At 40.3% G+C, this 23,523-nt stretch overlaps 1 protein-coding gene across 1 annotated transcript in view; it reads right to left on the reverse strand.

Annotated features, from left to right (window-relative positions):
- LOC137261849 (spectrin alpha chain, non-erythrocytic 1-like) overlaps positions 1 to 23,523 on the reverse strand; it is a 315,782-nt gene that overhangs the window by 101,758 nt on the left and 190,501 nt on the right. The window lies entirely within an intron of this gene.

Genomic DNA, 23,523 nt, shown 5'->3' on the forward strand with positions numbered 1-23,523 from the left:
TATCACACCAGAACCAGAGGGGAAAGCATATGGAAATTATTTAAGGCAAATCTCCTGATGTAGTCAATTAAAGGCTGCTGAAAACCTTTTATTAGTTTACACGATTCTGTTCCTATTCAGATAAACAAGAGCCATTTGAAAATAAAATCTTAGATAAGACAGGCTGTGGAGTTAACAGAGAAAAATCAATGTGTAATTTGAAATCCCTTCTCTAATGTTGCCAGTATGTGGGTCTGCCCTGCATTTTCACTGATAATACTTTAGCTGGCTGGAATATCAACAGAAGCCAGTGGCAAAAAGCTTAATGTTCCAGTACATCAAAACATAATCTCTGACCAAAACTTGAGCTGAAAGTACTACATAGTGTCTTCTGAACAGTTCCATATATTGTGTAACTATTGATTAATACAGATGTATTGCAGGGCATTGACAGGGCACTGAAAACTGAAGATTTTGAGTTAGCAGCATACCAGATTCAGATGCATTTGGCAGAGTGGGACTCAAGATGATGATTTCAAAATAAACTAACCATTGTGCCATTGCCTTAGAATGCTTCTAGTGAGATAGGACTACATCTTACCTTGTTAAGCCTCTGATATGACATAGTTCCTCTACCCAGTTGTAGCTTGATGGACTGGCAGTAGGATACAGCTCAGCTAGCTAACAATCCAATGTGCACCACCAATCCATAAAACCCCCTTCAACACAAGTGTCAATATGTGTTTCATAACAAACACTGTAAATACAGTAATCAATTTCTCCATGATGAAACACAAGTTGTCTCGTCAATGACATTATAGTCAGACCTCAAACAAGTGAATGGCCAATGAATGTGGATGGCGTTAACACTGAGTGGTGCGAGATAGTCCTTTGTCATTTATAGGGAGCCGTGGTTCTTTCTGATACAGTGTAATGCTTCCATGACACCATCAGCAGCATTACCAGCCTGTCTCACCAGACACACACTACTAAAGTAAATACTCACTCAAGCAAAATACCACATCTCAACACTGGCAAATATTAACTCTGTACATTGAGGAATTTTACAAAATATCACAGCAGAGAAGTCTATCAGATCACAACAGAGAAATCTATCAAATGTAGCTTCCTGAACATATCTGTGAAATAAGCTTCATAGACTTGTTGATGTGCACTGTGCCCTGGTTGAGTTGGGAGAAGCAGATGGATATATACATTGCCTGATAGACTTGTTGATGTGCACTGTGCACTGGTTGAGTTGGGAGATGCACATGGATATATACATTGCCTGATAGACTTGTTGATGTGCACTGTGCCCTGGTTGAGTTGGGAGATGCAGATGGATATATACATCGCCTGATAGACTTGTTGATGTGCCCTGTGCCCTGGTTGAGTTGGGAGAAGCAGATGGATATATACATCGCCTGATAGACTTGTTGATGTGCACTGTGCCCTGGTTGAGTTGGGAGATGCACATGGATATAAACATTGCCTGATAGACTTGTTGATGTGCACTGTGCCCTGGTTGAGTTGGGAGATGCAGATGGATATATACATCGCCTGATAGACTTGTTGATGTGCACTGTGCCCTGGTTGAGTTGGGAGAAGCAGATGGATATATACATTGCCTGATAGACTTGTTGATGTGCACTGTGCCCTGGTTGAGTTGGGAGAAGCAGATGGATATATACATCGCCTGATAGACTTGTTGATGTGCACTGTGCCCTGGTTGAGTTGGGAGATGCACATGGATATATACATCGCCTGATAGACTTGTTGATGTGCACTGTGCCCTGGTTGAGTTGGGAGAAGCAGATGGATATATACATTGCCTGATAGACTTGTTGATGTGCCCTGTGCCCTGGTTGAGTTGGGAGATGCAGTTGGATATATACATCGCCTGATAGACTTGTTGATGTGCACTGTGCCCTGGTTGAGTTGGGAGAAGCAGATGGATATATACATTGCCTGATAGACTTGTTGATGTGCCCTGTGCCCTGGTTGAGTTGGGAGAAGCAGATGGATATATACATCGCCTGATAGACTTGTTGATGTGCCCTGTGCCCTGGTTGAGTTGGGAGATGCACATGGATATATACATTGCCTGATAGACTTGTTGATGTGCACTGTGCCCTGGTTGAGTTGGGAGAAGCAGATGGATATATACATTGCCTGATAGACTTGTTGATGTGCACTGTGCCCTGGTTGAGTTGGGAGATGCAGTTGGATATATACATCGCTTGATAGACCTGTTGATGTGCCCTGTGCCCTGGTTGAGTTGGGAGAAGCAGATGGATATATACATCGCCTGATAGACTTGTTGATGTGCACTGTGCCCTGGTTGAGTTGGGAGAAGCAGATGGATATATACATTGCCTGATAGACTTGTTGATGTGCACTGTGCCCTGGTTGAGTTGGGAGAAGCAGATGGATATATACATTGCCTGATAGACTTGTTGATGTGCCCTGTGCCCTGGTTGAGTTGGGAGAAGCAGATGGATATATACATTGCCTGATAGACTTGTTGATGTGCCCTGTGCCCTGGTTGAGTTGGGAGAAGCAGATGGATATATACATCGCCTGATAGACTTGTTGATGTGCACTGTGCCCTGGTTGAGTTGGGAGATGCACATAGATATATACATTGCCTGATAGACTTGTTGATGTGCACTGTGCCCTGGTTGAGTTGGGAGAAGCAGATGGATATATACATTGCCTGATAGACTTGTTGATGTGCCCTGTGCCCTGGTTGAGTTGGGAGATGCAGTTGGATATATACATCGCTTGATAGACCTGTTGATGTGCCCTGTGCCCTGGTTGAGTTGGGAGATGCACATGGATATATACATCGCCTGATAGACTTGTTGATGTGCACTGTGCCCTGGTTGAGTTGGGAGAAGCAGATGGATATATACATTGCCTGATAGACTTGTTGATGTGCACTGTGCCCTGGTTGAGTTGGGAGAAGCAGATGGATATATACATTGCCTGATAGACTTGTTGATGTGCACTGTGCACTGGTTGAGTTGGCAGATGCACATGGATATATACATTGCCTGATAGACTTGTTGATGTGCACTGTGCCCTGGTTGAGTTGGCAGATGCAGATGGATATATACATTGCCTGATAGACTTGTTGATGTGCACTGTGCCCTGGTTGAGTTGGGAGAAGCAGATGGATATATACATTGCCTGATAGACTTGTTGATGTGCACTGTGCACTGGTTGAGTTGGGAGATGCACATGGATATATACATTGCCTGATAGACTTGTTGATGTGCACTGTGCCCTGGTTGAGTTGGGAGATGCAGATGGATATATACATTGCCTGATAGACTTGTTGATGTGCACTGTGCCCTGGTTGAGTTGGGAGAAGCAGATGGATATATACATTGCCTGATAGACTTGTTGATGTGCACTGTGCCCTGGTTGAGTTGGGAGATGCACATGGATATATACATTGCCTGATAGACTTGTTGATGTGCACTGTGCCCTGGTTGAGTTGGGAGATGCAGATGGATATATACATCGCCTGATAGACTTGTTGATGTGCACTGTGCCCTGGTTGAGTTGGGAGAAGCAGATGGATATATACATTGCCTAAAAGACTTGATTAGTTTGCTAATGTTCACTATGCATTGATTGTGTTAGAAAGAGCAGGTGTATTTGTACATAGCTCAGTGCACTTGATGATGTATCAATGCATTGGTTGCATTAGAAGAGCAGGTGAAATTGTACATCACTGGAAGAGACTTACTGGGGAGAAACACAGCCTTGATATATTTCCTCAGCATGTGTTTTAATGACAGAATTGTGGTATGTGTTGGTCAAGTATTGTGTCTATGTTTATTTAACATGTGTGTTGAATAGAACCCTATAACCTGTTACAAAGTGAGTTATTACAGTCTCATTTCCCTTTGCTATCATAGAGAGTTCTGAACAAGCTGTTGTTTGAAACCTCAATTCCCACTGCATGTCAGATGATAGTTGTTTCATGATCATCAGCAAATGATATAGCAATGACATTGTGTACTGTCTCTGATTGCACAGTGAGCACCGACAACCCCTTACTGCAGACAGGAAAAGAAATGAGTATTTCATGTGTGATTAATCAGTATTGATTTACCAATGTCCTTGTTTGGCATGTTGCAAGGTCATAGATAAAAGAAACAACAGATTCTGACACACTGACTTCCATGACAAGACACAAAAAGAAGCAGATGACATATTATCTTTCATTGGATATACATCCATCAACACTGCATCGAAAATATTTGATTTACCAAAAATGTTTGCATTCACAGTTCTTTATAATTTTGAACATGCTAGAAAGCTGTATATTGATGAAAGTGATTTTTATTTTCAATTTGTACATTAAGTTTGCAGATCATTTAATTTAGTTGTCAGTGAACTACATGTATTTTAATTATACACAAAATTTTATCAACAGATCATAAGATGTAATTGTAACAGACTATCATTCCAACGTCTGATAGAAGTACTTAACATCAATAGGTTAAAAGGAAGGCCTCAGATTATGAGCTTATAATCATAGAAGTGCCCGACATTATAAGGTATGATTGAAGTGCCCAAGATTATGAGGTATCATAGAAGTGCCCGACACTATGAGGTATCATAGAAGTGCCTGGCAATATGAGGTATCATACAAGTGCCCGACATTATGAGGTATCATACAAGTGCCCGACATTATGAGGTATCATACAAGTGCCCGACATCATGAGGTATCATACAAGTGCCCGACAGCATGAGGTATCATACAAGTGCCCGACATCATGAGGTATCATGGAAGTGTCCGACATTATGAGGTATCATACAAGTGCCCGACATCATGAGGTATCATACAAGTGCCCGACATCATGAGGTATCATACAAGTGCCCGACATCATGAGGTATCATGGAAGTGTCCGACATTATGAGGTATCATACAAGTGCCCGACATCATGAGGTATCATGGAAGTGTCCGACATTATGAGGTATCATACAAGTGCCCGACATCATGAGGTATCATACAAGTGCCCGACATCATGAGGTATCATACAAGTGCCCGACATCATGAGGTATCATACAAGTGCCCGACATCATGAGGTATCATACAAGTGCCCGACATCATGAGGTATCATACAAGTGCCCGACATCATGAGGTATCATACAAGTGCCCGACATCATGAGGTATCATGGAAGTGTCCGACATTATGAGGTATCATACAAGTGCCCGACATCATGAGGTATCATGGAAGTGTCCGACATTATGAGGTATCATACAAGTGCCCGACATCATGAGGTATCATACAAGTGCCCGACATCATGAGGTATCATACAAGTGCCCGACATCATGAGGTATCATACAAGTGCCCGACATTATGAGGTATCATACAAGTGTCCGACATTATGAGGTATCATACAAGTGCCCGACATTATGAGGTATCATGGAAGTGTCCGACATTATGAGGTATCATACAAGTGCCCGACATCATGAGGTATCATGGAAGTGTCCGACATTATGAGGTATCATACAAGTGCCCGACATTATGAGGTATCATACAAGTGCCCGACATCATGAGGTATCATACAAGTGCCCGACATCATGAGGTATCATGGAAGTGTCCGACATTATGAGGTATCATACAAGTGTCCGACATTATGAGGTATCATACAAGTGCCCGACATCATGAGGTATCATACAAGTGCCCGACATCATGAGGTATCATACAAGTGCCCGACATCATGAGGTATCATGGAAGTGTCCGACATCATGAGGTATCATACAAGTGCCCAACATCATGAGGTATCATACAAGTGCCCGACATCATGAGGTATCATACAAGTGCCCGACATCATGAGGTATCATGGAAGTGTCCGACATTATGAGGTATCATACAAGTGCCCGACATCATGAGGTATCATGGAAGTGTCCGACATTATGAGGTATCATACAAGTGCCCGACATCATGAGGTATCATACAAGTGCCCGACATCATGAGGTATCAAACAAGTGCTCAACATTATGAGGTATGATAGAAGTGCCTGACATCATGAGGTATCATAGAAGTGCCTGGCATTATGAGGTATCAAGGAAGTGCCCAACATTATGAGGTATCATGGAAGTGTCCAAGATTATGAGGTATGATAGAAGTGCCCGACATCATGAGGTATCATGGAAGTGTCCGACATTATGAGGTATCATAGAAAGTGCCCGACATTATGAGGTATCATAGAAGTGCCCGACATTATGAGGTATCATGGAAGTGCCTGGCAGTATGAGGTATCATGGAAGTGCCTGGCAGTATGAGGTATCAAGGAAGTGCACAACATTACTAAGTGAAAGGGAAGTACCTGAAATTACTAGCTCAAAGGGAAGTGCCTGACATCATGAGGTATCATAAGAAATGCCTGGCATTATGAGGTATCAAGGAAGTGCCCAACATTATGAGGTATGATAGAAGTGCCTGACATTATGAGGTATCATAGAAGTGCCTGGCATTATGAGGTATCATGGAAGTGCCCAACATTATGAGGTATGATAGAAGTGCCTGACATTATGAGGTATCATAGAAGTGCCTGGCATTATGAGGTATCATACAAGTGCCCGACATCATGAGGTATCATGGAAGTGTCCGACATTATGAGGTATGATAGAAGTGCCCGACATCATGAGGTATCATGGAAGTGCCCAACATTATGAGGTATCATGAAAGTGTCCAAGATTATGAGGTATCATACAAGTGCCCGACATTATGAGGTATCATACAAGTGTCCGACATTATGAGGTATCATACAAGTGCCCGACATTATGAGGTATCATGGAAGTGTCCGACATTATGAGGTATCATACAAGTGCCCGACATCATGAGGTATCATGGAAGTGTCCGACATTATGAGGTATCATACAAGTGCCCGACATTATGAGGTATCATACAAGTGCCCGACATCATGAGGTATCATGGAAGTGTCCGACATCATGAGGTATCATACAAGTGCCCGACATCATGAGGTATCATGGAAGTGTCCGACATTATGAGGTATCATACAAGTGCCCGACATCATGAGGTATCATACAAGTGCCCGACATCATGAGGTATCATACAAGTGCCCGACATCATGAGGTATCATGGAAGTGTCCGACATTATGAGGTATGATAGAAGTGCCCGACATCATGAGGTATCATGGAAGTGCCCGACATCATGAGGTATCATGGAAGTGTCCGACATTATGAGGTATCATACAAGTGCCCGACATCATGAGGTATCATGGAAGTGTCCGACATCATGAGGTATCATACAAGTGCCCGACATCATGAGGTATCATACAAGTGCCCGACATCATGAGGTATCATACAAGTGCCCGACATTATGAGGTATCATGGAAGTGTCCGACATTATGAGGTATCATACAAGTGCCCGACATCATGAGGTATCATGGAAGTGTCCGACATTATGAGGTATCATACAAGTGCCCGACATCATGAGGTATCATACAAGTGCCCGACATCATGAGGTATCAAACAAGTGCTCAACATTATGAGGTATGATAGAAGTGCCTGACATCATGAGGTATCATAGAAGTGCCTGGCATTATGAGGTATCAAGGAAGTGCCCAACATTATGAGGTATCATGGAAGTGTCCAAGATTATGAGGTATGATAGAAGTGCCCGACATCATGAGGTATCATGGAAGTGTCCGACATTATGAGGTATCATAGAAAGTGCCCGACATTATGAGGTATCATAGAAGTGCCCGACATTATGAGGTATCATGGAAGTGCCTGGCAGTATGAGGTATCATGGAAGTGTCCGACATTATGAGGTATCATAGAAGTGCCCGACATTATGAAGTATCATAGAAGTGCCCGACATTATGAGGTATCATGGAAGTGCCTGGCAGTATGAGGTATCATGGAAGTGCCCAACATTATGAGGTATCAAGGAAGTGCCCAACATTATGAGGTATGATAGAAGTGCCTGACATTATGAGGTATCATAGAAGTGCCTGGCATTATGAGGTATCATGGAAGTGCCCAACATTATGAGGTATGATAGAAGTGCCTGACATTATGAGGTATCATAGAAGTGCCTGGCATTATGAGGTATCATACAAGTGCCCGACATCATGAGGTATCATGGAAGTGTCCGACATTATGAGGTATGATAGAAGTGCCCGACATCATGAGGTATCATGGAAGTGCCCAACATTATGAGGTATCATGAAAGTGTCCAAGATTATGAGGTATCATACAAGTGCCCGACATTATGAGGTATCATACAAGTGTCCGACATTATGAGGTATCATACAAGTGCCCGACATCATGAGGTATCATAGAAGTGCCCGACATCATGAGGTATCATACAAGTGCCCGACATCATGAGGTATCATGGAAGTGTCCGACATCATGAGGTATCATACAAGTGCCCGACATCATGAGGTATCATACAAGTGCCCGACATCATGAGGTATCATACAAGTGCCCGACATCATGAGGTATCATGGAAGTGTCCGACATCATGAGGTATCATACAAGTGCCCGACATCATGAGGTATCATGGAAGTGTCCGACATTATGAGGTATCATACAAGTGCCCGACATCATGAGGTATCATACAAGTGCCCGACATCATGAGGTATCATACAAGTGCCCGACATCATGAGGTATCATGGAAGTGTCCGACATTATGAGGTATGATAGAAGTGCCCGACATCATGAGGTATCATGGAAGTGCCCGACATCATGAGGTATCATGGAAGTGTCCGACATTATGAGGTATCATACAAGTGCCCGACATCATGAGGTATCATGGAAGTGTCCGACATCATGAGGTATCATACAAGTGCCCGACATCATGAGGTATCATACAAGTGCCCGACATCATGAGGTATCATACAAGTGCCCGACATTATGAGGTATCATACAAGTGCCCGACATCATGAGGTATCATGGAAGTGTCCGACATTATGAGGTATGATAGAAGTGCCTGACATTATGAGGTATCATACAAGTGCCTGGCATTATGAGGTATCATACAAGTGCCCGACATCATGAGGTATCATGGAAGTGTCCGACATTATGAGGTATGATAGAAGTGCCTGACATTATGAGGTATCATACAAGTGCCTGGCATTATGAGGTATCATACAAGTGCCTGGCATTATGAGGTATCATGGAAGTGCACAACATTACTAAGTGAAAGGGAAGTACCTGAAATTACTAGCTCAAAGGGAAGTGCCTGACACATTTAAAGTCTATAGGACCTTGTTGTATGTGGTACTTGACATATCCATAATCTTAAATACAACTGTGAACTTATAAGGCCTATTTTTTATGAAGTCAGATTAACATGACATTTAATCAACACATTTGTGAAAATAAAAATATTTTAACTTTGACAGTACTTCAGCAAGAGCCATTAGACAAATGAAGCCGGTTAAGATGACCAATGGACAGACAATGAAATTTATTCCCTTGGAGATAAATATAGCTCATGACATCACTTCCGCTATGCTATGTTATATGGCAACAATGATATGCAGATGACCTAGGCCAGATGGAGTGGGAAGAATCCTATATGAAACATAAATAACATAGCAGATACTTGCCGTATTGGGTCAGATAGATTCGAAATGATTCAAGAGTTTTTGTGTAATTTCTGCTGGATAATACTTATGAAGATTTGATGCATCCTAATGGTTTCCAAAAAGTAAACAAATGACTGATATCTGGTTGTCGATTTACATATGCAAATCACCACTAAGAGGCATGAACCAGAAACTGTTTGCCATGTTTACCATGAATACCACGGAATAACTAAGTCTAAATATAGAGGACATTATTAGGTCTGATGGAAACACTTGACATTATTAGGTCTTATGGAACTGCCAGTACTGTTCAAATGGAAGTGCTTGATATTACTAGATTGAATGGAAGTGCCTGACATTGCTTGGTTGAACTGGGAAGTCTGTGACATTATTAGATTGAACGCACGTAGCTTCATCTGATGGATGTAACTGACATTACTGTCTTTGAATAGAAGAGCCTGATCTTTCTAGGTCAGATGAAGTGCTTGAAAATACTAGGTCAGATGGAAGTGCCTGACATTACTACATCTGATGGAAGTGCCTGAAACAACTGTGTCTGATGGAAGTGCCTGACATCATAAGGGCAGATGGAAGTGCCTGACATTACTACATCTGATGGACGTGCCTGAAACTACTGGGTCAGATGGAAGTGCCAGAAACAAGTAGGTCAGATGGAAGTGCCTGACATTACAACATCTGATAGAAGTGCCGGAAACAACTAGGTCAGATGGAAGTGCCTGACATTACAACATCTGATGGATGTGCCTGAAACTACTGGGTCAGATGGAAGTGCCGAAAACAACTAGGTCAGATGAAAGTGCTGGAAACAACTAGGTCAGATGGAAGTGCCTGACATTACAACATCTGATGGATGTGCCTGAAACTACTGGGTCAGATGGAAGTACGGGAAACAACTAGGTCAGATGGAAGTGCCTGACATTACAACATCTGATGGACGTGCCTGAAGCTACTGGGTCAGATGGAAGTACTGAAAACAACTAGGTCAGATGGAAGTGGCTGACATTACTACATCTGATGGATGAGCCTGAAACTACTGGGTCAGATGAAAGTGCCGGAAACAACTAGGTCAGATGGAAGTGCCTGACATTACAACATCTGATGGACGTGCCTGAAGCTACTGGGTCAGATGGAAGTACTGGAAACAACTAGGTCAATTGGAAGTGGCTGACATTACTACATCTGATGGATGTACCTGAAACTACTGGGTCAGATGGAAGTGCCGGAAACAACTAGGTCAGATGGAAGTGGCTGACATTACTACATCTGATGGATGTACCTGAAACTACTGGGTCAGATGGAAGTACTGGAAACAACTAGGTCAGATGGAAGTGGCTGACATTACTACATCTGATGGATGTACCTGAAACTACTGGGTCAGATGGAAGTGCCGGAAACTACTGGGTCAGATGGAAGTGCCCAACATTGTGAAATCAGATGGACATGCCTGACATTGCTACATCTGATGGACGTGCCTGACATTACTACATCTGATGGACGTGCCTGAAACCATCGGGTTAGATGGAAGTGCCGGAAACAACTAAGTCAGATGAAAGTGCCTGACATTACTACATCTGATGGATGTGCCTGAAACTACTAGGTCAGATGGAAGTACTGGAAACAACTAGGTCAGATGGAAGTGGCTGACATTACTACATCTGATGGACGAGTCTGAAACTACTGGGTCAGATGGAAGTGCCCAACATTGTGAAATCAGATGGACATGCCTGAAACTACTGGGTCAGATGGAAGTGCCGGAAACAACTAGGTCAGATGGAAGTGGCTGACATTACTACATCTGATGGATGTGCCTGAAACTACTGGGTCAGATGGAAGTGCCCAACATTGTGAAATCAGATGGACATGCCTGAAACTACTGGGTCAGATGGAAGTGCCGGAAACAACTAGGTCAGATGGAAGTGCTTTTCATTACTACATCTGATGGATGTGCCTGAAACTACTGGGTCAGATGGAAATGCCTGACAGTACTACATCTGATGGATATGCCTGAAACAACTAGGTCAGATGCCCAACATTGTGAAACCAGATGGACATGCCTGACATTAAAATGTCTGATTCAACAGACAGTATTTAACAGTATGACAAAGGAAGCCAGTAGTTAATTGGTGGACGGACAGGGGTAGAAGCCAGGGGGAAGCTTCTGTCATACAGTTGTTTCTACACGTACACATCTCTCGCTGGCTGTATTCCACTGTTTCATTCACCTGACGAAGAAGTAAGAACATACTTCGAAACGTTGTGACTGTTTCATAATAATGAAGTTGTCATTCATAAAAAACTCTTGTCTTTATGTGTATCACTTCTAAATACTCTTCAAAGACTCTGATGGAAGTGCCTGACATTACAAGGTCAGATGGAAGTGCCTGGCATTACTAGGTCTGATTAATTGAAGTGACTGACATTACTAGGTCAGATGGAAGTTCCTCATATTACTAGGTCAGATGGAACTGCCAGACATTATGACATTTTTTTATGTGGCTGAGATCTGTGTATGACATTGCTTAACCTGAATATAGGAAATCTCCTTGAACGCTTCATATACTTCCAACCTTATTCGAATAATGTTTACAGTGGGTATTGTTTCTCGATTTGATGTTATACTGCATAACAATGTGAAGTAAGGGGTTATGATTTCTCAGTGTTTGTGAAAGGTTAGGTCCCTGTATTGATCTGTGGTCTATAGTCCTAATGGGGTAGAAGTACAACTACTTGAGTGTGCTAGATTGCATAAGGCTGTGGTCATCAATTTAAGCTTGGATGTGAGGAGCAGACTGGGCATGTATTGATCCAGACTACTGCCTGCTAACGACACACCAACTCCCATATTCCAATGCTTTATGTAAATAATCACACCAACTTTCCGCAGATTCCTCATACAGTCAATTGTCTGGGGGACAAAATTAGACATGGATGATGAAATAACTGGCTGTATGAGATCCCACATTTCCTGTAATCTGTTGTACACAGCAGACCTCATTACACCACTGACAGATATTTACTTACACAGGGGACAATCTGAAAAGAGATTCTGTCTGTTACAGGTAAACAGTATTTCCATATCATTATGCACAGATAGGATCAATGAGGGAAGTCTTGAGCAGTCTGCCGTACAAATCAGAATAAAGAGAGTGAGATTATAAACACAAATGGTTCTGACAGAATAACGTGCATTTCCTGAAGAAAGTGAGATTCTAAACAGAAATGATTCTGACAGAATAACATGCATTTCCTGAAGAAGTGAGATTCTAAACACAAATGGTTCTGACAGAATAACATGCATTTCCTGAAGATGGTGCTTGGCCTTCACACAAAACAAATGAAGTTCAGGGAACATTTAGATGTAAAATGCAATTACAGATTACTGATATATGATGAGATCTGATGAGTTACTATCTCATGATGGAGAACACTTGCTGTTAGAAGTGTACAAGAGAGTTTAAACCGGAGTTACCGAAATCTACTCAAAGAAAGTGGTGTCAAACAATGATCACAGAAAGTGATGAATCTAACGAGCAGTAAACATGATTACAACTTTGGATAATGGTATCATAACAGGATGGAAGTAACCTGCGCTAGTTTACCCGTGGGATTAAGAAACAGGTGGTAATGTAATTTGTAGTTACACAAGGATTGGACCGTGTTCATCTCATGTTATCTGGTGTGATTGGATAATTATGACCTCACACAGTCCACACATTTAACATTGTGCTGGAAATATTCATAAACACCATGAATAACATCTTCAAAATTTAAACATATTAAACTAGCAAGATGCAATGCTTTTGACTTCAATAGTTATTTCTACCACTGACATTACACAATCAAACCATTTCTTTTTCCCACAATATACATATTTTCAAACTGATTAGGGCAGCTTTGATTAAGGTTGAATGAGTGCGATTGAATTCTATATGATTACTGAAAATAAAACTCAAGGTGAAGAACTAAAACGGGTTATACATATTTGGATGAGTATCTCCACTTACTTCTGAACCCACTTGAGCATTTGAGCATATCTTGTGGTAACATTTCCAAAAGTAATGAACAAATGTATCAGGAGTATACTATCAAACTGAAGATTTCTTATCCAAGTAATAATAAAAAAAACACTGTGAAAGTGTGCCTGACTTTGTGGCTCAAAACGTGCTAGACATGAACAATAACACTCTGAAGTACAACAAATGTAAACACTTGGGATCATTATAACTCATTACAGTCAACACTTGAGATAATTACAGCTGCCCATATTGATAACTTCCTTAGACACTTGGGATCATCACAGTTGCCCATGTTGATAACTTCCTTAAACACTTGGGATCATTACAGTTGCCCATATTGAAAACTTCCTTAAACACTTGGGATCATCACAGCTGCCCATATTGATAACTTCCTTAAACACTTGGGATCATCACAGTTGCCCATATTGATAACTTCCTTACACACGTGGGATCATCACAACTGCCCAAATTGATGACTTCCTTAAACACTTGGGATCATCACAACTGTCCATATTGATAACTTCCTTAAACACTTGGGATCATCACAACTGCCCATATTGATAACTTCCTTAAACACTTGGGATCATTACAGTTGCCCATATTGATAACTTCCTTAAACACTTGGGATCATCACAGCTGCCCATATTGATAACTTCCTTAAACACTTGGGATCATCACAGTTGCCCATATTGATAACTTCCTTACACACGTGGGATCATCACAACTGCCCAAATTGATGACTTCCTTAAACACTTGGGATCATCACAACTGTCCATATTGATAACTTCCTTAAACACTTGGGATCATCACAACTGCCCATATTGATAACTTCCTTAAACACTTGGGATCATCACAGTTGCCCATATTGATAACTTCCTTAAACACTTGGGATCATCACAGTTGCCCATATTGATAACTTCCTTAAACACTTGGGATCATCACAACTGCCCATATTGATAACTTCCTTAAACACTTGGGATCATCACAGTTGCCCATATTCATAACTTCCTTAAACACTTGGGATCATCACAACTGCCCATATTGATAACTTCCTCAAACACTTGGGATCATCACAGTTGCCCATATTGATAACTTCCTCAAACACTTGGGACTATCACAGTTGCCCATACTGATAACTTCCTTAAACACTTGGGACTATCACAGTTGCCCATATTGATAACTTCCTTAAACACTTGGGATCATCACAACTGCCCATATTGATAACTTCCTTAAACACTTGGGATCATCACAACTGCCCATATTGATAACTTCCTTAAACACTTGGAATCATCACAGTTGCCCATATTGATAACTTCCTTAAACACTTGGGATCATCACAACTGCCCATATTGATAACTTCCTTAAACACTTGGGATCATCACAACTCTCCATATTGATAACTTCCTTAAACACTTGGGATCATCACAGTTGCCCATATTCATAACTTCCTTAAACACTTGGGATCATCACAACTGCCCATATTGATAACTTCCTCAAACACTTGGGATCATCACAGTTGCCCATATTGATAACTTCCTCAAACACTTGGGACTATCACAGTTGCCCATATTGATAACTTCCTTAAACACTTGGGACTATCACAGTTGCCCATATTGATAACTTCCTTAAACACTTGGGATCATCACAACTGCCCATATTGATAACTTCCTTAAACACTTGGGATCATCACAACTGCCCATATTGATAACTTCCTTAAACACTTGGAATCATCACAGTTGCCCATATTGATAACTTCCTTAAACACTTGGAATCATCACAGTTGCCCATATTGATAACTTCCTTAAACACTTGGGATCATCATAGTTGCCCATATTGATAACTTCCTTAAACACTTGGGATCATCACAGTTGCCCATATTGATAACTTCCTTAAACACTTGGGATCATCACAACTGCCCATATTGATAACTTCCTTAAACACTTGGGACCATCACAGTTGCCCATATTGATAACTTCCTTAACTCATTAAGGCCGAGATTAATTAGCTTCTCACAGCGAGAGCCGCGTATTGGGGGTAATAAAAAGCACCTCTTATTCAGCGAGAGCCGCATATTGGGGGTTATGAAAAGCACCTCTCATTCAGCGAGAGCCGCGTATTGGGGGTTTTACATTTTAAATTTGTACATTACCTATAATTTCAATCAATTTAGCAGTAATGATCAAAGATTAAACTTTTGTAAGAGAGAGATTACTTTCTGTGTTAATCAGAAGAACTATCAATGTGTTTTGATAACAATTGCTTGCAATGTCAGGAGCTTATACAGGCAAATGAACACATGTCTGCGAGAAAAGGGATTATGAGATGTTGTTACAGGAGGTACTTGTTTGTTACTCGTCATTGGGAGTGAATACTAAGATACTATGCTTGCACATTGACTGAATTAACGAAACCTTCTTTTAAATTAAATCATTCATTCATTGTTATAGTTCATATAATGAATCGTAGACATAAATAGCAATATTGTCTTACACTCATGTTCGTGTAGATTTGAAATAAACCAAGTTACTAATTTAAACCTAATTCATTTGCGACTATTGATTTTGAAAGTTGACAATAATACATAATCGAATATGAAGTGATAACTCTTGCATCTACTCATAATATACATATATAGTACACATAAATCATACAAAGGTAACTGGGGTATTTTGTTCAAGCTGTTTCAATGCAGTTTACATAAGCATTGTGTACGAAACGTTTGTATTTGATCTCTGTAATTATCTTATCCTGTGTAATGATCACGTGTATCAGATATATCATCAATAAAAGGAGGAGAATATATCAGTTACGGAATTGATGCGTATAATCATTCAATCAGACAACACTAAATATATGAACACCTCTTTCAACCTCAAAATAACAGCCTCTGGTCGAATGCATGTCCAGGTAAACTTTTGTCCTGTGACAAGTGTAAAACAAACTTATGCGCTGTTACATCATTGGACAACCTGTTTTGTGGAGTCACGCCCATTGCCAATCTTCTGAACCTCGTTTGCTTTCAAAACCATCTTCATAAATATTTGGGGAGATTCAACTACAAGTGTATACATCACAATAAATCAGTATCGTGTTACTTTTTTTAATTCTATAATACATGTACTTGAATTATGATATTTATTCATAACAATGTACAGATTATATTGAAATGTTCAGCAAGCCATTATGTTTGATGTACAAGTAGTGTTCGCAAAAAGTATACGCAAATAAATACTATCTCTACTCAATGATTGGATTGGGTTATTCGGGGTAAAAATAAACGGATTGTTGCGCTTTGAGCGCTTAGAAAGAAAAATAAACTTGTCAAAGTGCTTGTTAGTCCTACGTGTACATTTCAGGCATCCTTACGATTATGTATGTTCACGATACACAAAGTTTTTCATAATAGCTAGACTTGATAAAGCCGAAATCTAGCATATCGATTGGTCAACGATCTAACCAATAGTCAATCTGTATCCAAGCTGTCTAGTGACCGAACGTACTCTTCAGAAATTTAGCCCACGCCCCATCACCTGTCATTTCCAATGCGACAGGTATCTCCTGATACGATTGGTCATAGATAACAAATCAGGGACTATCTTGAACAGTTAAGATACAAAACGTCCTATTCGGGAACTTTGATGATGCCCATCCCATGACCCTTTGTCTTATGTATGTGCAAGGAATAGCATTATGTATGCATGCATGTATGTACGTATATTTTCTGCGTTAAATCTAGATGAACCAAAGCGACGAACTGAATCTGTTATATGTAAGTCACAGACTAGCTTATTAGTACTTTCCTTAAAATATTCAGTATACACTGGCAATGTATCAGCAAAAACGCTTCTTTCATAGATTATTAGGCATGTGCGTAAATTCGCCTTTACTGCCATTGACATAGATGTTTTGAACAATTTAATCTCTAACAATGATGTGAGAGGGACATCATTTGGTTTAAGTATGTCTTACATACAATGAAACGGACTGGCAAACGTCGAGACATCAAATGCAGATGTTCAAGCTGTGATGTGTTTTTGTGCGTTGACTGTTTTGAGGCCTACCATAAAGACTTGTTCCAAGGACGATAACGCTTTATGCACTAGTTGTGTTGTACAAATGGTACCGTATACCATTCTTGTCAGTTGTTGGGCACAATGTGTGAAGCCCGCGCGATACTGCTGGAATATAGCTAAAATCGCTGTAAAACAAAATTCACTCATTCTCTTCAATTGTTGCATTTCAGTTGTTATTCTTTTACATGTCCAAAATACTAAGACATGTGTGTTCACCATCTGAGAATGAATACACTCATCATAGTGTCAGTCTACTCCCATATGTCTTATGTGTTTCTTTCATACATCATTACAGTAACTGATGTTATGTTTACAATACACAAATTGTTGCATGATAGTTGATACAGCCGAAACACAACATAGCCATTGGTCAACGATAAAGCCAATAATCAATCTCTACCCTATCACTTTGAGTGTCCAAACGTGCTCTTCAGAAATTTAGGCCACGCCCCATCACCTTGCCCTTCCTATGTGACAGGTTCTCACGATACGATTGGTCAAAGTATCAGCCAATATAATGAGTAACTAAGATATAATGCGTTACATTCGGGATATTTTATCCCTTCACATGACGAGAAGCTTTGTTTAGCATCAAGTAATGATAAATGTATCATGCAGTATGTATGTGTATGAATGGTGATGTATGTTTGCAGCGTTAAGTTAAGATGAACAAAGTGACAAACTATGAATCTCTATATGTTCCATGTTACTTATACACCTATTGATACTTTCCTTGAAATAGTCAGTAAGCACGAGCAATGTATTGGCAAAAAATCTAGACGATTATAATGCAAGCCCCCTTCTTTTTAAACTCTATTATAAATAATATTTTATAATTCAGTCCATACGATGAGAGAGACAGGAGGAATTTGTATATATGTTCATCTCGTACGTACAAAGACCGCGTAGGTGTTGATAAAAATACACGGGTATGAGAGACACAGGTAATAAATTACATAAAATGCTGTAATATATGTATTCACATCGGCCTCTTTCCCATTTACATCTTTACGACACAATTAAATAATCAGTACTTGTTTGTGAGACTAGACAGTTTCCTGTCATATCCGAGACCTGCCAGGGAAATCAGGCATGATTAGCACTAATTAGCCTCGTCGCAGCAATCAGGCAGTCAGCGAGGGGTGCCAGGTGTTGGGCAGTGGAGCGGCTCCAGGGCTTAATGAGTTAAACACTTGGGATCATCACAACTGCCCATATTGATAACTTCCTTAAACACTTGGGATCATCACAACTGCCCATATTGATAACTTCCTCAAACACTTGGGATCATTACAGTTGCCCATATTGATAACTTCCTTAAACACTTGGGATCATCACAACTGCCCATATTGATAACTTCCTTAAACACTTGGGATCATCACAACTGCCCACATTGATAATTTCCTTAAACACTTGGGATCATCACAGCTGCCCATATTGATAACTTCCTTAGACACTTGGGATCATCACAGTTGCCCATATTGATAACTTCCTCAAACACTTGGGATGATCACAGCTGCCCATATTGATAACTTCCTTAAACACTTGGGATCATTACAGTTGCCCATATATATCACTACAGGAAATACTTGAGATCATTACAACTTCCCATATTGATAACTTCCTTAAACACTTGGGATCATTACAGTTGCCCATATTGAAAACTTCCTTAAACACTTGGGATCATCACAGTTGCCCATATTGATAACTTCCTTAAACACTTGGGATGATCACAGCTGCCCATATTGATAACTTCCTTAAACACTTGGGATCATTACAGTTGCCCATATATATCACTACAGTAAATACTTGAGATCATTACAGCTGCCCATATTGATCACTACAGTAAACATTGACATCATTACAGTTGTCTGTAAAATCACTACAGTAAACACTTGGGATCACTGGAGCTGCCCATATTGATCACTATAGTAAACACTTGGGATCATTGGAGCTGCCCATTTTGATCACAACAGTAAACACTTGGGATCATTACAGCTGTCTATATTGATCACTACAGTAAACACTTGAGATCATTACAGGGGCCCATATTGATCACTACAGTAAACAAAGACATCATTACACCTGTCTGTATACATCACTACAGTAAACACTTGAAATCATTACAGTTGTCTACACCGATCACTACAGTAAACATTTGGGATCATTGAGCTCCCCTATTGATGAGTACATTAAACACTGAGGTCATCACAGCTGCCCATATTGATCAGTACGGTAAACACTGACGTCATTACAGCTATCTATATTGATGACTACAGTAAACACTGATATCATTACAGCTGTCTTTATTGATGACTACAGTAAACACTGACATCATTACAGCTGTCTATATTGATGACTACAGTAAACACTGACATCATTACAGCTGTCTATATAGATCACTACATTAAACATTGAGGTCATCACAGCTGCCCATATTGATCACTATGTATTAGTTTGTAATAAACCTTTCACAAATGTAGAATCTTTCAGGACAATACCAATCATCACTGATTGCATAATAAATACCCTTATCACAAGTATCTATTCATATATACTATCACAATATGCATGATATTCATACAAAACAATGTGAGGATCTTACTTATGTGTGACATTATACTGAGCACTGTCTAGTGATTGCATGATAAGCAACATATTCTCAAATGATAGAGGTGTAAGAGACAGGGAACAGAGGTGTAATAGATAAACAATGGATGTATAATAGAATGAAACAGAGAGGTAATACATAAGGCACAGATGTACACTAGATAGGGAATATACTGGTAGGTGCCTTATAGGTGCAGCTAAGGCAGGGAATAGAGGTGTGTACTAGATACGAAATAGACAGCAGTGTGAATGAGTGAGTGTGTGAGTGAGTTAGAATTTATCACTACACTGTCAATATTGCAGCCATATCTTGAACAATTCAATTTATATCAGTATTAAAATCAAAGAATTGGAAGGACAGTAAACACACTAGGCTATCACAGATATGAACATAAGACTAGCATTGAAAGCTGAAACATTGTAATTAAAGAGCACAATATGATATATAGACCACCAAAAACTGAAGGTAAATCACCATACTAGGGTCCATGGGGACTTACAGTATCTTTGCTACCTGCATAGATCCTAGCTGGATTTACACGATCCCTTCAGCCATTGGTGATTATACTGAAATTTAGCCATTAAAAACAACAAATATACTATGATTAAAAGTTTGGCCATACTAAATTTACATAGAAAGTTTTGGGACTTACGTACCCTCTCAAGAGGACAATAACTTTACAATTCTTCAACCCCTTCTGACGGTACATCCACAACAGCCGTTAGAGGTGTAGTGGACAGGATAAAGGGTTTTATTAGATAGGGTGTAAGAAATAGGTGTGTCATGTATAAAGCGTATAGCACATACTAAATGAGCTCCGTGTATTACAATTCTGAATAAACAGTTCTGGTACTTGGCTCACTGATGCTTGTCATAAACTATACACTAGTTTCAGAAAATTGACATTGGTCGAGCAATTTGTTTATTATCTGCTATTTTCACTTCTTCCAAATGACACAGTTGTGTGTAAACAGGTACCAATGACAGTGCACAAATGACACTATTTCGAACATATTAAGAGTTAATGTGTGTGAATTGAATAACTTGCAGAAGCCTAAAGAATTCTTGGGTGTGTTCTAAAAAGCCTTTGTAATGCAAAGGTGATCATAGTACCAACATCATGACTATGATTGTGCTATCATCATTTTGGGATAGGGACCCTGCATCACAATGTTTGCCAATGTGTCACCATAACTGAGAATACCCTTTTACATAAATTGTGAAATTTTGCTACAAGAAAGAGACACTCTCACAAAATAGTACCATGCAATGTTAGTCTTGTCACAGCATTGCATAAACTACTCTCAGTGATCTGTTTTCTCTAAAAACCATGGCAGTGAGTGAAAGTTTCAATGAATTTTTCATGGAACTAGTTCCCATATGTGTATTTGTTATAACCATGTGCATCATCCACTTAATGATATTGAACAGTATCCTCTTCAACAGGTGAATGATTAATAAGGAATAGTGATGCCATATAGAGGCAACTACACACAGGCAGGTAAAGGCACATGGAAGAGATGTGTGTGTGTGAGAGAGAGAGTGGAGCTGGTATAAGGACCTGTGGCAGAGATCTATGTGTGTAAGTGTGGAGCAGGTATAACGACACATGGCAGAGATGTGTGTGTGTGAGAGAGAGAGTGGAGCAGGTATAAGGACCTATGGCAGAGATCTATGTGTGTGTGAGAGAGAGAGTGGTACAGGTATAAGGACCTGTGGCAGAGATCTATGTGTGTGTGTGTAAGTGTGGAGCAGGTTTAAGGACACATGGCAGATGTTTGTATGTGTATGGCAAAGATCTATGAATGTGTGGGTGTGTAGCAGGTATAAGGACACATGGCAGAGATTAGTGTGTGTTTGTGTGTACCAGTCATAAGGATCTATGGCAGGTGTGTGTGTGTGTTGAGCAGGAAAAGGACACAAGACATGTGTGTGTGAAGCAGCTACAACAAGAAACAGCAGAGATCTATGCGAGTGTGTAGCAAGTGTAAGGGTACATGGCAGAGATCTATGTGTGTGTTGGTGTGTAGCAAGTGTATGGACACGAGGCAGAGATCTATGTGTATTTTGGTGAGTAGCAGGGATAAGGACACAAAGCAGAGATCTATGTGTGTGTTGGTGTGTAGCAAGTGTAAGCACACATGGCAGATATTTGTGTGTGTTTGTGTGTAGCAGTTATGAGGATGTGTGTGATGCATATAGATTTGGGGGTGGCAGGGAGTAGCTGGGTATTGGGACATAGGGATCAGGCAGGAGGGTCAATGTAATACATCAGATGACTCTGAATTCATGTGCATCAAATGACCTAATTGCTCAAAAAATTGTTGGAATTGGCATTCTAGATATCAGTGAAGAGTAAAACAATAATAAACAGAGACAGCTGGGCTCTCAGGATGCTGATACATGTCAGCTGGCATCCATCAAATAAGTGCCTTGGAAACCAATGATCAGTTTTGCACTCAGCTTAGATAATTGTAATTGCCTTAACCTGTTTTAACTAAGGTAACAATCTGACATGATTTGTAATGCTGTGATATATGTCCACTAAATTCTGCCAGTGCTCTGTATGGATGATATGAAAGTTGAAGCAATGCTTGCGTACACTTGAGGGTGCTGCCAGACAGTCTAAATATACACTGTAACCACCACCATCAGTATGTTAGTCCTACACTGAGACTTGGGGTGACTGAACGCACACACACAGCTGCTGGATCACCACATACATGGAAACAGACATCATCATTTTACTTTGTGTTTATCAAACTTGGAACACTCATTTATGACTTAGGCATTTGAGAATTCTTTAAGCATGATACTGCTGTGTTAAGTTTGAACATATCATACAATGATAAGATGTCTAAACTTGTTGGTAATGGTGGGAAGAAGGAAGTTGCTCTACTGATAGGATGGTATCTATTTACATAGAGAAAATATTGCAGTGGTAACTAATTTTGGGTTTTTGGTAGGTTTGAGCTGGCTTTATGATATATATGTGTCCTTACACATGTCACAAAGAGAATGGAAGGAATTCCCTGTAAGCGTATTCCTATATCCATCACTTACCACTGCAAATAGAAAAGCTACAGTATTCCCTGAAAGACTCGTCTCCAGTTTTGAGTGTAACAGGTGTTTGTTACAGGCTGCTGGAAAGAGGGTAAAAACCAAAGACTTGTGCTATGATAGGTGTCTTGAAAAATGGGGATATGGGGGGTAAGGATGGATGGATGTTGGGGT

Source organism: Haliotis asinina, chromosome 14 (genome assembly GCF_037392515.1).
Source record: "Haliotis asinina isolate JCU_RB_2024 chromosome 14, JCU_Hal_asi_v2, whole genome shotgun sequence".
NCBI classification, from domain to species: domain Eukaryota; kingdom Metazoa; phylum Mollusca; class Gastropoda; order Lepetellida; family Haliotidae; genus Haliotis; species Haliotis asinina.